General features: G+C 39.9%; 1 protein-coding gene and 1 long non-coding RNA gene across 4 annotated transcripts in view; one reads left to right on the plus strand and one right to left on the minus strand.

The window, feature by feature from the left end:
- Positions 1-18441, minus strand: part of KCNIP4 (potassium voltage-gated channel interacting protein 4) — an 813618-nt gene that overhangs the window by 449265 nt on the left and 345912 nt on the right. The window lies entirely within an intron of this gene.
- Positions 2381-16746, plus strand: LOC116668188. The gene is made up of 3 exons (XR_004325251.1): positions 2381-2392; positions 2682-2686; positions 16098-16746. It is a non-coding gene; the product is annotated as an uncharacterized LOC116668188 (long non-coding RNA).

An 18441-nucleotide genomic window follows, 5' to 3' on the forward strand; every position in this document is an offset into this window, starting at 1 on the left:
GAGTAAGTTTCAGCCACCATACTTAAGGAAACTACAGTTTAGTTACAGCAGAGTTTGCTAAGCCTAGGGAGAGCTGGGGAGCACAGGGAAGCATCTTGCCCAGATAACTGCTTCCCAACCTTAGTATTAGAGCAAGCACATGAATGCGCTCATGTCCTTTCAGTGAGATTCGGCATCATTTGATCCTAATAGTAGTGCACACAGTGTATTGGGTTTGAAGCTCTTCAACCTGACCTTGGACACTGCATTTTATCCATTTTATTCCGTGTAGTGAACACTGCTAGTTTTCTTATTCAATATCCTTCCCCCTTTCTTCCTTTCTAACAGAAGCCTGGTTTTGTTCAGAATGACAATGGCCCAGCTATAAACCTTAGCTTCTCAGACTCCCTTGCAACTAGAAATGGTTTTACGATATGGTTTTGGCCAAAGAAGTCTTCTAGGGACTTCTAGCATGTTTATTCATTTATTCATTCATTCATTTATTTTAATGTATCCTTTCCTCCTTCAATATTTCTTCTCCTTCCTGTCTGCAACTGGACATGGGATTGTAGTTGGAGCACCCATGTTGGGACTATGAGTCATAAATGTGGGTGATAAAAACCATACGCTAAGTGTGGTGTTGGTAAAGAGAGAACTTGATCAGACCTTCACCCTTTTTAACTGAGAGGGAAGGAAAAAAGTCCCGTAGGATTAAGCAACTAGAGTTAGATTTCTGTTTCCCACAGCCTAATCCAATTATCCAACTGATGAATGATAGGAAATCAGTTCTAGCCCCAGAGAAAAGACAGGAACATTTCAGGATCTTCTGATGAAATGGCTGAATTTTTAACTGAGCAGCCTAAAGTGAAAACCACTGATACACAAGGTCTGCTCAGCCACAGGTGATGCAATCCGCATGTTATTATCTCGTCTGAAATATTCATAGACAGCCCAGGATGGACAGGCAGAGGCCAAACAAGCAATAAAAGGGATTCAGAGGAAACAGTACAGGGAGCAAAGGAAAATAAATTTTAAAAATATACTTGATAGCTTCAGATAAAATTTTTAAAAAGGTCACAAAAATGGAACAAGAACAAGTAGCCATTGTAAAAGAAGCAATAAATAGACGAATAATGAAATGGTGGGAAATTTTTAGAAAATGTGTTAGCAGACATAAAAAGAAACCCACTAAAAAAGAGAAAAATAAATTTGAGAGATTCTTGCATAAAGAGATATAAAAGAAGTGCTGGAAAATAGGAGAGAAACAATTAAAAAATTACAAGATCAATTCAGAAGACCCAGTATCTGGCTAAGAGAAGTTGCAGAAAGAAAAAGGGAAATCAATGGTGGATAAGTACATTTCAACCAAATAAAAATAACCCCCCGAGTTGAAAGCTTAGGTGTTCAGCTTGCAAAGACCCACCAAAGGCACAAAACAGTGAGAGGTAACAAACCCACAGAGGGACACATGATTTGGAATTTCAGAATGCCAGGGATAAGGATAAAATGCTAACAGCTTCTAGAGGGGGAAAAAAGAAACTGTTTAAAGAATGACAGTGGACTTTTAAATAAGATACTGGAAGAGTGAAAAAGTAAAGCTTTAAAAATTCTAAGGGAAATTCTCCACCCTAGAATTCCAAACAATAGGTCACATAAAATGGCATTCTTTTGTTTTTAATTAAGAAAGAAAAATCTCTTTAAAAATATCTCTTTCTTTCTTAGAAAGTGATGGAGGACTCACTCCATTAACTAGATGAAGTAGCAAATAAGAAGAGGCCCTGAGCTACAACCCAAGAAAAAGCAAAAGGAATTCCAGGCAAGGGAATTCTTCATTAGACTCTAGAGCAAAGGCTTATACAGCAGATGGAGAGAATAAAAGCTGTACATCGGAACAAGAGGAGAGGGTTAAGGAGGAAAAATGGACTCAAGGGAATGCTGAATATGTCATCTATACTGAGAGGAGAATTACAGTTTGAGACTGAGATTGGGATTGGGAAGTTACACCTGCATAGAGTATTTAGCAAACTAAAAAAGAAAGAAGCCATTACTAACTCCAAGGAAAATGAGAAAGTAAAGCAACTGTTGTCTACTATCTTGAAGCACTCTGAACAGTATTACATAACCCTTGCTTGAATGTTGAGCGAAAACATTGGAAGAATGGAGGAGAGGACTTGAATGTAGACAAAGGGGTGTTGCAAGAGAGTTCCAGCCTCATGTTCTATACTAGGAAGACCATCGGTAATATCTGAAGTTCAACAGTCAAGAAATATGAGTAAGAACATATTTATTACAAAAGTCCATAGTAGAAGAAACAGTGCAAAGGTTCAAAGACGTTGCATCTAGGGAGAAGAATTCAAAAGGAGTGTCTTGAGTGGCTGGTTTTTGGTTTTTCAGCTTATCTGTGTGCTCTTCTGTTACAAGGGAGGGTCACAGACTTTAAGGCACACTTCTATTTTATTATATTTTACTTCATTGACCGTTTTGATGAAAGTGAATATGAAATAAAACTATTTGACTTTGGATTTACCTTTTGAAAAATAATCATGTGGTATTGGCCTACTGTTTCATCATATATAATTTTTTAAATGTCACATGTATCAGAGGCTAATTCTAGTTTTTCACCACTATGGGTGTGCAGAACATACTTTCTACACCTTTATCAGATTATGTCCCTTCTATTTTATGTCCTTATTATACTCTAGGTTCTGTGACTCATTTATCCACACATTCAGTCATTTGCTCTTCAAATATTTATTCAGGCAGCACCAGTCTAGGCACTGGGGATACAGCAGAGGACATAACAGACAAAATTCTGCTGACATCAAGCTTTTATTTTGAGTGTGTCAGGACACTGTGACCTTGGCCAAGTCATGTAATCTATTTGTGCTTTGGATTCCTCATCTTTAAAATGGGTAAAATATTACTTGCCCATTCTTTCAAAAGTGAATTTTGAGGACACGTCCAGATTAAAGTTTGTCCATGTTAAAGACAAAAGCAGCATTTTAATTTTCAAAGCGTTGATTCCACAATTATTTCTAGCACCAACAAACTGAACTCATAGGCATAAAGCAATTGAAGGCACAAAACCACTGCCACGTTTGTCTCTAGTGCTAACAGGCAGATTGCCAAATTCTGCATCTAGTCACTCAGTTTTGTCAAAATATAGCAGGCTTTTTGATGTTGTTATTAGCAGAAAATGAAGCCCATATCCATCCTATTTTTTCCTCTGCCTATGATAAAAATATAATGAAACTATTCAAAATAAAAATGCACTCAACTGCATATGATGCAAAAGAATAACTCTGCTGAACTCAGCAACTACTTAATGCACCCCATTCCCTGCCCATCAGCTTGGATATTGAGACTACTTTCTAAATATGCAGAGACAAGCCTTTTTATACTTATTGGAAGGTCAAGAGTTTGGGAAGTATGGAGGTATAAGGCAGACAGGAATACAGTACCACATATTTATTAAATAATATATTGAAGACAGAAACATACCAGGCATGTTGCAAAGTATAAAACAAGCACCTGTGATTTCCGCCACCCTGGTTTCTGCCACCATCACTTCTTACCGTGGTAACTGCAAAAGCCTCCAAACTGATTTTGCTTACTTCTGCTTTGCCTCCTACCCCATGAAGACATCAGTTAGAGTAACTCACTGAAAATATAAGCTATATCATAACATCTGCCCCAAACCTTTATCGTCTTCCCCAAAAAGCCAAATTCTCTGCAATAAACTACACAAAGTACTTGTTGAATGGGAGAATCAACTTCTCAATCACCAGTTAGACTTAGGTCACACATAAGACTCAATCTTTGCCCTCGGTGATTTGTTGGGTGTTAAAATCGACACAAAAAGCAATCAGAACATTGTAAAACAATCTATTCCTGGGATCCCCAACAAATGGTGTGAACAAGGACTTCTGGAGAAGTTAGGAGGAGAAGTTCATGTTGGCCATAGTGGTCTGGATTTCTTGTACAACAGACACTTAAATATGAGTTGGGGACAAGAATGCCCTGGTAATTATGTTGTTATCTAGTTAAACACAGGACAGAAAATACACCTATAATTCTAAATCCGTACCTACCACCTCTCTGATTCTATAAGATCCAATTTATATCCTCTGGGATAGCTTAAACTATCAAACTAAGTACAAACCAGTTACTTCTGCTGATGTAGTCAAAGTACCCTGACACAGACAGACATAAAGGAGACACACATGGCACCGATGTAAGACACTGACTTAATGTGTCAAATTCAGAACAGTGACAGGTCCATCTTAAAGGTGGTAGACACGCTTAAGCTCAAGTAAATTCTTCTCTGGCATCCAATAAATTGCAACTTGATTAAGTGGTGTTTTTGCACATATATGGTACAAATCCAACTGATATTCTCCGTAGTCTCTGAGAGCCTGGATTCAATTGTGATTCAACAAGGAGAGATTAAATTAGATACAGCGTCAGGAGAGTACTGGGTTTCTAATTCTAATTATTTGAAAATTGGTAATCTGTGTACATATGGCAACTTCCCCCCTGATCTGAATATTGGATTAAGTGAAACACCCTGGCATTGCCAACTGAGTTGATTACATCTAATGAGCTAGAAATGTGGAAACAGCTCTGGGCCCTTCATCACAGGCTGCAATCTTTCAGCAGATTCCTTGGCAAAGGAAGAAGGAAAACAAATTCTGTACAAGAGTGGTCTTCAAGCCACGTCTGCCCCTTTCACCAGCAAACCTTCAGTTCAAGACCACTGCATATTGTTTGCTTGGCTAACTTCTAAAATAGACTGGCTGATTCCCAGGTAACAATATGATCACCAAAAAAAAAAAAAAAAAAAAAAACCATGAAATGACTAAAAATGTTTTAAATATCAGAGGAGTTCTCATAAGCAAAAGATATTCTCAGGATAGGTAAAGGTTAAAAATGTGTTTCCCAAATTTCAGTTATTCACAACCACCTTTAATATCTCTACCAAAATCCACATTTCATTTATACTATTGTTATTTTTCTTAAAGTAATTCACTCGATTTACACTTAAATATACTATTTTTAAATGAAATATTTTATCATAACCAAATTCCAAATAAGTATCATTTGCCATAAAGAGGTAACTACAAACTCCCTACTAAATACAGTGTTTGTAATGATTATCCATATATCACCTAGAAGCACCTTGCACCATCGTGATATTGTCTTTAAACTTTGGGAAATTTTGATTCAGAGCAATGATACTCATTTTTTATTTAACTACCCACATATGCGGACAACACACAGACACACACATAAATACACATAACTGAAACAAAAGTTTTATGAAACAATATTTACCTTAAATCATATCTGATATTTTTTCTCTCTCATTAAATATGATAAGACCCCACAAAAATGACTTCTCAACCCAGTAATGGCATATGACCATTAGTCTGTAAAACACCAACTTGGATAAATGGGATAGAGTGGTGTTATTCTCATTTTAGTATCTGAAATGCTAACATAATGCAATTTGCCCTAATAAAAGTATGAATTACACGTTGATGAGAAAACAAAGAGCTTCATTAATTTTAGAAATGTCTACATTGTCTTTTATATACAGTAATTTTTTTTCATAATTCCTATCCCAGCCTTCAAGGCAGAAACTTGTAACTGTTTTACATGTATTAATCGAAGTATGTTCATAGAAAACTGGACTCACAAAATATTAATAATGTTAATTAATAAAAACAGAATCCATGCTTACTTGTGTGTCTGTGTATGTGAAATGCCAGGATAAATGAAATTTAGATGTTTTAAAATATATTTTAAAAATTGATATTTTTACTACAGAACTTCTCAGAACCTTTAAAATGCTAATGAGCATTGTTGTTTTCCCAGCGGATCATATGCTATCCAACGTTTTTCAAAATGTTTTCAGTACGAAATATTTTCTGGGTAGAATACGTTGGAGGTTACATATTTCTCTTGATGTGTATTGGTAAGTTGTTGCTTCTATGGCTTTTCATATTCCTCCATGCCTCCACGATGCTCTTTGCTTCTGCAAAATGAGTAATTGCTCCTTCTTGACCACAGCACAAACTTTTCATCTGCATTCCTTACTCATAGTATTTCACAGCTAGCTCATATTCAACTGTTAAAATGCATTTATCTCCACATAAATATTTGCACACAAAATAGATAAAACATAGAAACAATCCAAATACCCTTCAATAAGAGGATGGTTAAACAAAATGCATGACATCCATACAACAGAATACTATTCAGCAATTAAAAGAATGAATTATTGATACAGGCTACATCAATAGATCTCAAACATTAAGTAAAAAAGCCAAATACAAAAAGTCACATAGTCTATGAACACATTTGTATGAAGTTATCACCAAGGGAAAACCTATCAAGACAGACAGTAGAATCGTGGTTGCCTGGAGCTGTGGATGGGAGTGGAGAGTAACTGTAAATGGGCAGGAGGGATCCTGTTGGAACAATGGAAGTGTTCTAACACTGGATGTGTATAATTGTTACACAACATGGTGAATTTACTAAAATTCACTGATTTGTATGCTTAAAATGGGTAAATTTTGTGGAATATAAATTGTGTCTCAATAAAGTTATTAAAAATTTCAGCCAGCCAGCCGGCCAGCCATTCATCCATCCACTCACCCATTCTTCCTTCTGTTAAGAGTCTTTCTCTCCTGCTTCAATCTGAATGAGGCCTGTCCTTGTTTGGAAAGCACACACTATTTTGTTTATATACATCTTGAACCCTTGTCATTTGCTTTTCCACCCTTCCTTGTATTATATTCATTTGATTATTTGTCTAATATCCTCACTGGACTGAATGGCAAACACAAATGACCTCAGACTATTCCATGTAAAAATGAATACTGCTGAACCTAAGTGTAAGAAGCATTTCTATTTAAGGCAGGTTAACCATAATAAAAGCATGTACAGAAATGCTCAGTAGTGGGCATCCTTAAATTGGCTGCTCTGAAATCTGAAATTTACCCTTTGTTATTTAACTTTAAATAGAAGTTTAATACCTCAACACATCTGCTACTATTTCAAGGAATAATAAAACTAGCAGCAGCAAAGGCAGAAACATCAGGCGCAACTGCCTTTACTGGACACCCACTTCGGCTGGTGACGGTGCTGGGTGCTTCGCATTCTGTGGCTATTATTCCAGAAAAAGAAACTAGGCACAGTGAAGTTAAGTCACTTGTTTTAGGTTGGGGGCCCGGGAAGCAGAGTCTAAGGCAGATTTCCCATGCCTTGGCTTACAGAGGGACTGCCTTTAAGAGAAACTAGAAATGAGATGCAGGAAGCAAGAAAGGAAAGAGGAAGGAGCCAGGATATCTCTAGGGGAAAGAGATGGTTACAGGCTAATCCAAGGGGCACTCAGGAGGATAAATAGGAGGGCAGAGTCTGTCCTGTCTTGAGCCCAGGAGGTAAGGCTTAAATATACCTACTGTCCCAGCTAGTGTGTGTGTGTGTGTGTGTGTGTGTGTGTGTGTGTCCATGTGTGTGTGTATGTCCGTGTCCCAGGCAGCTTGGCTGCATTCACCCAAGGATTATCCTCCAGAGAAGGTCACAGGTGGGAGCCCTTAGTGAATGCCCACAGTTGGGGGTGGACACACCCACCAGGAAAAGGGGTTCCAAGAGACCTAGGCAGACACCAGCTGCTACAGCTCCTGATCCAAATCACACCCCTGGTGAAGAGAATATCTCGAATTCAAGCCCCAATAAACCTAACTTCTACATCAGTGCTTTTAACCCTCTACCTTTTCTCTTCAGTATCACATTTTGTTATGTCATGCCCTTAAAGCACACACAAACACACAGACACAACTGCACACACGCCTCTGTGATGACCTAGGTTGATCCATTAGCATCTATTTTTAAATTAAATATTAATTCAAACTAGGATAATACAGTCAAGCCTATCTGACACCCTTCTTTAATCTTGCTTTTAATGAATAGATAAAAATAAATTTTAATTACATGCATTATTTAAAGTGTCTGAGGAGCCTGGAGGTTGCATGAAAGCAGCTGACTTCTTCCAGCATTTTAAGTATTCCCCATGCCAAATCATTGTTAGACTAACACATTTACATTCTCCGTGAATAAAGATTCGTTCAGAGCCTCAGTTCAGACAGTGCTCCCATCACTACACGTTCCAAATGAGTCAGTCTGAATTTTGGAGAAATTACTATGTATCTTTAATTTTCTCTTTATCAGCGATAAAATCATGAAGGCAAGTGGAATTTGATGTTAGAAATTACAATCTGAAAACCAAGCAAACAAACCAAAGCACAACACGATGCCTACCATCCAGCAACGCACAAAGGAGCTGGCTTCGTTCCGACGATGGCAGGACTTGCTGCAGTAACACAGAGACTGTTCACGAGAAACGACAAACCCTCAGCGAACATCGCTTGCCCGAGCCGCAGGAGCCTATCTATGTTCATCCATTTCTGTCCTTCCTCTAATTCAGTATCCTTTCCATTTAAATGCAGACATACAGGGGATTCTGTGTCCCCCACTCATCTTGCACCCCTCTCTTTTCCTCTTCTCTCTCTTATTTTGCCTATTTTTAAAGTCAGTCTCAGAGCTCTCAACTTCAGAATATATAGCCACGAGGTCAGGACATTTGGAATAAACAGAATGTTTGATTAGATGACGTTGTGTGTGCATTTCACGTAGAAAATAAAGTGCTACCCTGGATAGCTGCCTGTGAAAAGGCTGCCATGCCGTGACAATGACACAATAATTGGTTGAGCAGGTGAAAATATTATGTGATAAATGGCATCCCAACCTGGCTGCACTTTAAGCCTGGGAAGTGACAAAAGGGGGAGATAAGGTATATTGCTTTGGGGTAAAGGAAGCATGAGTCAGAGACCAAGTCCCTGGATGCATTTTCTCTGAAAAGGAAATCTCATAGAGTGAGGCATCTTATATCCTATTTTAAACCAGAGCCAGAAACATTTCTCCTCAATGAGCAATTTGCAAGACACTTCCCCAGGGATTCCGGATGTCTGTCAGAAAACCTCTCTGTAAATTTTTTTCCATTCATTGGAGAGAAGGGAAGGGAGGAAATATTCATGACATATGTTTATGCTTTTCATCTGTTATTTAATTTTCACAAAGAGTATTTATTTGTGGATAAAATATTATCCTTCTTTTGAAGACAAAACTGAGAATCAAAGAAATTAAAAACAAAACAAAAAGAAAAGAAAAGAAAAATAGTAACACAGATTCACTAAAAGACAGAGCTTGGATTCAAGTCCAGACCGTTTTGACCCAGATGACCACGCCCCTTGCACGCACTCGTGCTGCCTACAGCACAACATAACATCTCCCAAATGTGTTCTGCTGGATGTTAATAGGAGCCAAGCTTTGCTTAAAGTTTAGTAAAAGCAGGCTAGTTTGTTTATAAGACTTCTCAGCACTTCTAATACATCCAAGTATGTTCTGAGCCTCCAAGTGGGGCCTACAGCACAGTGTTTCCCAAAGTCCATGACCACAGAGGCCTTTTCCTGCATGGCCCTCAACTCTACTGAAAACATTTTAGAAACTACCGTTCCTCTGGTAGTACTCTACGGCAGAAGACAAAAGAGACTAACTAGCAAGCTAAAGGGCCTACTTTTTTTTTTTTTAATTTACTTTTTAGACTTTTGCATTGTCTGAAGTTTTACGAACTTGCATTAATTTGGGAAAGAAAAAACAAAGTATCATTTATATGAATGAAGGTAAATACTACTATAATAATACCAATAATATCAATAATATCATGTATTTTTCTATTAGAATGTATTTAAAAATACGTGAAAATAAATATGTGCTAAACAAAGTCCCGTGACTCTTATTAGCACTAGGTAAAGGCAAACGTGAGAACGTATTCACGTAACGTCTGATGAGTATTGCAGTCGGCCCCCACACCGTGGGTTCAGCACCTGTGGGTTCAGCCAGCTGCTGATGGAATCTGGCTGAGTCCTCGGAAGCAGGACCCACGGATACAGAGCGCCAGCTGTAATACTGCTGTTTTACATAAGGACTTGTGTAGCCTCAGATTTCGATAACCGCAGGGGTCCTAGAACCAATCCCCGATGGCTACTAAGGGGGTGACGGCATAATAGTAAGTCAATAATAAACAGAGTTATGTACGGCCAGGCATTGTCTAAGTGCCTGATACACAATGCTAGCTCATTTAACCATCATAACCACCCCCTGAGATAAATATTATTATCTCCATGTGATAGATGAGGAACCTGGAACAAAGATAAGTTACTTTGCTTCTCAAAGTCCTACCAGTGCTTAAGTAAGTGTGTGGCAGAATCTGGTGCCAGATTTTTTTTTATTTATTTTATTAATTCCATACTGCTTATGTCCCTCACTTCAACGTGTTTTGCAAAGGAGTCCAGAAGCCTTGGGAGGGTTCCTGCAGCCTATGTAAAGCTATTTTAGGGCTCCCACTATTTTATTTCCCCTTTTAACTTTCCACCCCTCTTCTTGAGCTTTTGTTACTGGGAAATATAATTATGTATACAATATCAAAAATATTTTAAAATAAAAAAAACTATAAAATTTGACTCAGCAATGTAAAAGTAGCATTACTTCACAGTCATTGGCCTGACTCCCTTCCTCAGAGCCACGTGCTGAGCACCGAGTAAGCCCTGCTGCAGGGAGAGGAGCATGAGTCGCAGACTCCCTCTGCCTGGAAAAAGGCGCCCAGCTGTGCCGAGTAGGCAAGATGTTTAACTGCCAGAAGCTGGGTTTGTTCCTCCAGGGAGAGGATTTGTGTTGATTCATGCACAGCCTCTTGGGAGGTCTTCCTTGTCCCCAGGGGCACGTGGTCCTTTGTATGATGTCTAGTCGGGAGGAGCTGTGAACTCAGTACTGGCTCACAACACAGCTGCTCCCCCCCCCCCCCCCCCGCCGCAAGGTGCTATCTGTACCTGTAACCTGCCTGTTTTTCCGTGAAGCTTTAACCATGCACAGGTGTGTGCGTAGGCTACAGGCAAAACACATCCAAAACAAAGTAAAGTGAAAGAGACTTACGTTAAAGTAGAAGCCACTGTCACTATCACAAAAAAGAGACAAAGTGGACTAACCACTTAGATTTGATTTTGAAAAAAAAAAGTCTCAATAATTCTTAAAAGTAGTAAGAGCAAATGGTCACACAGTGCTCCCCTTGGGCCAGGCACTACAGATGTTTCACATATTTTGTTTGTCCTCAAAACCCTATGGTATCAATACTATTATTATCTCCTTTTTACTGATGAGAACAAAAAGGCTAAGCAGCGTGCCCAAGATTACAAAGCAGGTAAGTGCCCAGGCTAGAGTTCACACTCAAGTTGTCAGACTTCAGAGTGCAGGCTCCCGACACCACCAGGCCGTCTCTGATACAACGTGTAACCGGCACTGACTGGAGGAGTCCTCTCTGCTGGCTGCTGCCCCGATGTTGTCCTGTTTTAGCTCATTACTCTCCACAGGAAGGCTAGGAGGTTGGCCTTATCCCCTCGTGTCAGAGAAGGAAAACTAAGATCCAATGACTAGCTAGTGGCTGAGTCAAGATGAAAACACGAGATCGCTGGAAACCAATGCTGGGTTCTTCCCACAAAGCTACCATTTCAGAGGAGTCATTTTTGGACTTAAGTTCTGTCAACACGCAGCTATGTTCCTTACTTTGTATTCCCAGATCACAGCCTAGAGCCTCAATGTAGAGTTTCTTTCTACCCCAAATTGCATCGACTTGAATCAAGGCCAACCCAGTCTTCTTCAAATTCATTATTCAAGAAAAAAAAATCTGGTAACGAAAAAGGAAAATTATATGGATCTTCCCTGTGGCCAAATTTTATAAAGTACTTTTAAAAGAAAAAAAAAAGCGTATGAGTGGTATTTAAAATTCTTTGGGGAGCTGTTCAATGAAATCTTTGAGAAAGTCTTAAAGGCTTTCTTCTATTTCTTGAAGCCTCTATCACTCCTTTCCTGTCAATCTGTTCCCCATACTAAATAATTTGTATCTAGGTTTTCACATGAATGGTGCCCACTCACACACAAGCAAGCTGCTGCTTAAGAAAGAAAATTACTGGAGCTCAGAAGTGAGGGAAGCCAAGAACTGCCAAGAAGCAGCCAACTCCCCCTGCACCCTCCTCCCTCGCCCCGCCCTTTCTCATGTATCACGTATCACACACCGGGTCCAATTTTCCCTTTCAGGGGAAATGAAGCAAAACACATAAATGGAGTGAAATGGTTTATTCCTGAGAGTCATAAAACTACAGATCCTTGTAAAAGGCTCAGAAAACGAGCTCTTCTTCTAGGTAAGTGAGGCTCTAAGGAAAAGTATCACTATCCCAGGCCTGTGATCACTTCCTTGACACAGGAATATTTAAGGAGACACCCTTGATCAACCACTCTAGGAATTCGAAGTTGAAAAATGACTTCACGGTATGAAAATCTGCCCTTCAAGTTCCAAGAACTTTCGTCTGAATGATCTTATTTTTACAGAGAAACAAACACAGAACTCTTCGATTTTAAATATGTTTTCTGGGTCAAAAAAAAGTTTTTCATTTTAAATTGATACATGACTATGTTCCAATGGGCACTGCATTTCTCCTATTGGAAAAAAAAATAATGTGCATTTCATATTAATGTTCTTTTCCTTTTAAAAGTAACCTCTAGAATGTTATATAGACACATGCCAAAAAATGGACAAATTCAAAGGAGAAATGAAAAACGCCAGTGTCTGTTCTCTCCACATCCCGTGTGTATTTTTTTAAAATGAGAACATCATTTTGCACATTGTTTTGAAATTTATTCTTTAAATTTAAGAAATATATTCTGAACATCTTTTCCACACAGGGGTATTTGACAGTCTCATAGGACACACGCTAGGCAAATGGGAGAATTTATCAACAAGCAAATGCAATAGGGCTCTTTCCCAAACTGAATGAACTCAGAACTGAAGCAAGGCCAGGCGAGATGGCACTGATCATCAGGTGAGGGAGGAACCCACACTTAGGGAGGGCAGCAATTTGGACCCAGAAGGGGCAGCCAGGAAACCACAAGATGGGGCCTTTCCAAATCCAAGTAGGGCAATGTAGAACCTGGTGAGTAAGAACCAGGAGGAGGTAAGAGCACTTACTGGGCACTTACCAGGGACCAGAACTAGTCATCCCAAACATTTTATGCCATTAAATATGTACTGCTTGCAGATAATTGTCTGTAAGCTAGATCCAGTAGAGGATTTTATAGAAGAAAGAGAGCATCAGGAAGGTTAAATAACTTGTCTGAGATCACACAGCTGGAGTAGAGATTGCAGTCAGAGTGTTTTCACTTCAAAGGCATGTGGCATATTCCACTTCAACCCACAGTCAGGCTTCGTTCTCTCGCCTGTGCTCTTTTTCACCGTGCTCCTCTTCTCCTTCGTTCTTGTACATATGGTTAAATCTAAATCCATCTCCCAAGGAATCTTCACAGGTCTTGGTGCAAAAGAATCAAGAATTGGGTTCTTCAAAGAGCTCAACAACTTATCATATTAACTGATAAACTTCATGGCTTATGTTCTTGGAATGTGTATGGGGTGTGTGTGTGGGGGTGTGTGTGTGTGTGAAGTTTCTAAGTGTGTGCACTCATGGGTCTAATGTATGTTTACACAGACACATTTTTGTGCACAAATGTATGTATACATGAACATACGCACTTACATACCTCATTGATTTTAATAGTCATTGAACACACATTTTTGCAGGTAGGACATCAGATTACTAACTGTTAGATATCAAACTTTTCAAAAGCTAATAAGAGATTGGTGACTAAAGGTTGTAGAAAACAGAAAAGTACAATGGCATCACCATCAAAAAAAATCTGATGAAAATATCTTTGATTCTGAAACTCAGAATCTAAGCAGAAAATTCCTCTCGGCTTGTTTGAATTTTACTCCATTTATGAAGGAACACTACATACACAGCTTTAAGAAATTCATCTGCTGTTGGAAGAGTGGTCTGAGAGTACTTTCTCAAGCATTTTCACCATAACACATAAGCTAAAATTTGTAAACACTTCGTTGGATCCTCTCCCCAAGCAAGTTTACTAGTTATTTTGATTTACAGTGCACCACTGTGGCCACAAAATTGAGAAGTAAAATTTTCAGTCTTCGGCCTGCACCTCATCACACAACTGGAGAACACAGTTCCCGTGTGGTTCCACTTTAACTCTTCCGTACTTGTACCTCCACAGTCTCGCGTCGCTGTATCTGTTGTGCATACTTGGAGGTAGTGTTAAGCATACTCCCTCTAGTTCCTTTGCTGTTCTTCTCTCCTTTCACTTGCTCCCCACTTCCACCCTCTCCTGGAACATGTCTGGAAAGAATGATCTTGCAGTAAGGGACCCAAGAAGGTGCTTACTCTATCCGAGGCAGGGAGAGTCTTCTTTTAAAATTACAACTAGGATTTCAAATGAGCACTAAGCACTGCCCAGCCATCATCTCACACTTGCTCAGCAAATTCACCTCCCCAGGCTCTGAAGAGACTACACTGTACTCTCCCTCTTGAAAACTTCCATTACTCCCCATGCCACAAATGCTTTTCACCTCATTCTGCTTCATATTAACAGAAGAGGAAAGCAATCAGACACAATGTCTCTCAACTTCCCATTATGAATGTATCAACATTTACGTCCACATCCTCTGCCTTCCTAGCACATAACACAGGGAGGAAAGGCTCTGCTGCAACCAGGGCCAACTCCTCTACAACAGCAGGGACCTCAGTGTTTTGGTCCCTCTTGTACCCCCAGCCCCCAGAACAGCACCCAATAGGAGGTTGGTAAATACAGGTTAAATGAATGTATGCATGAATGAATGAATCCCTATGAAGATGAAAGGGTTTCTTTGTCTTAGATGAAGAGGAGGACAGGGCAAAGAAAGATTTCTAGAGCAGTACTCCAAATCTGTAGCATACAGGTAGATAATCACCTATAAAACAAATCATAAATAAATAACAGATGACATTGACTCTTGCCTCATTCCCTCAGTCTTTGCCCTACCTAGATTTTACACAGTATGTACGATTAACGGCCACATTTGTAGAGCACCACAATAGAGCGGGGCACTGTCCATTCATGTCTTTAGTCTTCACAGCAATGACCAATTTACCAATGATGAAACCGAGGCTAAAAGAGATCCAGTAAGTCACCCAAGGTCAACTAGTCCGTGAAGGAGGTGGAATTCAATCCGTATCTGTCGGATGTAAAAGTCCATGCTCTCTCCACTCAGCCATGCCGCTAGTCAGCTCCTGGGACCTTCCTGCAGGTACAAGCTCATCTAGCTCCCGAGTCAACTCTGTGGGGAAGTGAACTGCACTCCCCCTCCAGCCAGCAACACCTGGAAACGCTGTACTGCCAAATGATCTCTTCCTCCCTGCACCAGCTGTGACACCCTGTAGCCATGGAGATTTGCAGAGAGACACGGGGACCCTGGTGGGAACTTCCTATCCAGCTTCCTGTCCTGGAGGATGGACCTTGCTCCCTGTGTCCCCAGCCATAAGTTTTATGATGCCAGAAAAGGCAAGATTTTCTAAGCTCACGGTAGGGGTAGATCTTGGTTAGGTCAGGCCTGAATCTTATTTAATGTGGAGGAGAAGAGTCTATGAGAAAAGAGGGGAAAAAGTCACATATACAAAATCTGGTGCGGAAGTTAATATTTACTGAGAATGAGAAGGGGAAGGGGCCTCCACACTTGAGGAACTCTGCAGCTTGACCTTCATTTACTCAAGGTAATTCTGTCTCTGACCATGACCTTGCCCTACCTGTGAGGCAGGTACATGATGGCTGAGAACCTGTGTTCTCCAGTTTGACAGCATAGCTTTTAATCCCTGCTGGACCACTTCCAGGTGCGTGATCTTAGCCAGGTGATTGAAACTTCCAGAGCATATATTTTCTCATTTCTTTAATCTTCAATTATATAACTGGTTCATAAAAACTGCTGTCAACATGAATAATGCATTGACAGTGCTGGCCATGGTCCCTGGCATAGGCTCCACAAATTTCTCATTCAGGTGTTATTGGTATTATTAGCATCTGATGCTATCTGTCTGCTCACCAGCTCTGGGACCTCGCTACTCAAGGCCCCACTCCTATATATTCATTTGATGCCTGCCTGAATGCCTAAGCACCTGGCATTTGGGATATGACCCTGGGTCTTCTCCAATGTGGATCATATTTTGGCATACCTCATCAGTTTTTTTTCAGAAGCCTTGCTTCCGCCTGTGTACCAGAAATCTCCTCCCTCCCTGAATTACCTGAGTATAAGCCAAAACACTAGAAAATAGCAATATAATGAAAAAAAAGTTCATCATATATTCCTAAGAAAATAAATAAAGAGCCAGAATCCCTGTAACTATGGCTAATAACATCATTCTTACAGGGCTTTGTAAAAAAAAAAAAAAGATAAAATAAATATGCAAAATTATTAGCTTCTCACCTAGAATATATCACTCTATCATAGATGGTGTACTTATTATGGCTTCTAATGTTATCAGTTAGTTCTGTCATTTATAAAAAGTCAATTAACCTTCCTGGGCCTCAGTTTACTCAGACAATGAGGGGAGGTGGACTACACTCTCTATGATTCTTGCTAGTTCCAAAAACTGTTATTAGTACAAATAATCTGGGGTATTATTCATATCTCAATCTGGAATATGCCCAATTTGAATATTTATCTTTGAAGCCAATATGTGGAGGAAGGACCAGTTACTCAAAGGATAACAGCATGGCTGGAATTCCACCTCCTGGTGGAATCTGTCTCTTCACCTCCACTGGTGTTATACCGTCACTACGGCAGGTGCTCAAGGAATACCATTTGATTTTTTCAAATGCCTGCTTTAGTAAAGCCGTATTAAGACAATTTACATCATCCCTGGAGATGCAGTTAAGAGTGGGGTTTATATCCTAGGATCTTGAAGCAGCTAAGGAGAAATGAAGACTAGAGCTGCTCACCAACCTCACATGGCCGGCAGAAGGGCAGATACAGCTTAACAAAGAGAAATCAGTATTTCAGCCTGAGCCTAGGCTAAGGGTCGGTCATGAGAGGTACAGGAAGTTTTCCCAGATAAGAGAGGTCTGACAAAAGGTCCTGGCAGTCGTGTGGGGCGGGGCAAAGAGGTATCTGCCCACCCCGTGCCGAGACCGGGGCAGGCAGATGTGGTGTGGAAACTGGTATCAGGGCTGGAATCGGGCACTTGTAGAGATGTCTTAACCTAATCTTTCAGTGGCTTCCCGGTGAAAATAGAAGAAAACCCAGAGTCCCTGCCATGGCTGGGTATGGTGTGCCCTTGGCCACCCCTCCACCATTACTACCGCCACTTCCAGCACACTCTGCTCCAGTTCCACTACCCCTACCGCATTCCTTGGACACAAGAAACACACTTCTAGCCAAAGGCTATTGTACTTGGTCAAGTCTGCATGGAATCCTCTTGTTCCAGACTCGACTGTCTCACACACTCTCATTTCTTTTCATTACTGGCAGGGAAGTCAGTTCTTCAGAAAGACCTTTCCTGACCACTCTAACACCTGCTATATTTTTTGCTTTATTAAGTATCAGATTATATATTCCTTTGTTCCTTTTGTCTTGCTTCCCCAATAGTACACACATTTCATAAGGCCTTGGATTGTGCTCATTACTGTGCTTAGAATCGTGTGTGGAGTGTGTGGTAGAGACACACACATTTAATGAATGAACAAGTGAATGAATGAATTCTACTATAACTATTCTGTCTCCCATACATTTTTGTAGCATTTATAGTTCATATCTCAAACTTTAGCAGATCAGCTTGCAAGAACACAGGTTTGGTCTCTCTCCTTAAGGCTGCATCCCCAGTGTCTAGAACACTGGCTGACCCTTGGGAGCTGCTCAGTAAATAATCTTAACTGTTGTTTACTGTGGAAATAAAAAGTTCCTGTACTGTAGTTTCAAGAAAGGAAATGAGTGATTGGTTTTTGATTATAGTAACAAGTAGCACCAGAACCAGTTTTAAACCCAACCCAGTCGATCAATGACAACTTCCCATTAATAATAACCACTCTTGGGAAAGCCTAAAACTCTATACAACATTAGCAGTGCTTTGCTCTGAGCAACTATATCCTATAAGTGCAGCTCTCAGTTGCTTAGCAAGTAATGAATTCAGGTTTTGGTTTCAGATATTGAGTGGTGGCCTCCTTTTTTTGGAAAGAAAGACGATGGTGCCTAGCCATAATGGCAAAACACACAAATCATTTATAATATCTGAGAGCTGTCTCTAAGCACAAACAAAAACTAACTCATTTCAATCCATACAACAAACAGTAGAGGGAGGTGCTATGATTATTCCCATTTAAGATATAAAGAATCTGATGTACCCAGGGTTGAGGTGCTGATGCAAGGTCATAAAACTAATAAATGTTAGAGATGGGGTTTAATTATTATTAAATCCA

Source organism: Camelus ferus, chromosome 2 (genome assembly GCF_009834535.1).
Source record: "Camelus ferus isolate YT-003-E chromosome 2, BCGSAC_Cfer_1.0, whole genome shotgun sequence".
In the NCBI taxonomy this organism is placed as follows: domain Eukaryota; kingdom Metazoa; phylum Chordata; class Mammalia; order Artiodactyla; family Camelidae; genus Camelus; species Camelus ferus.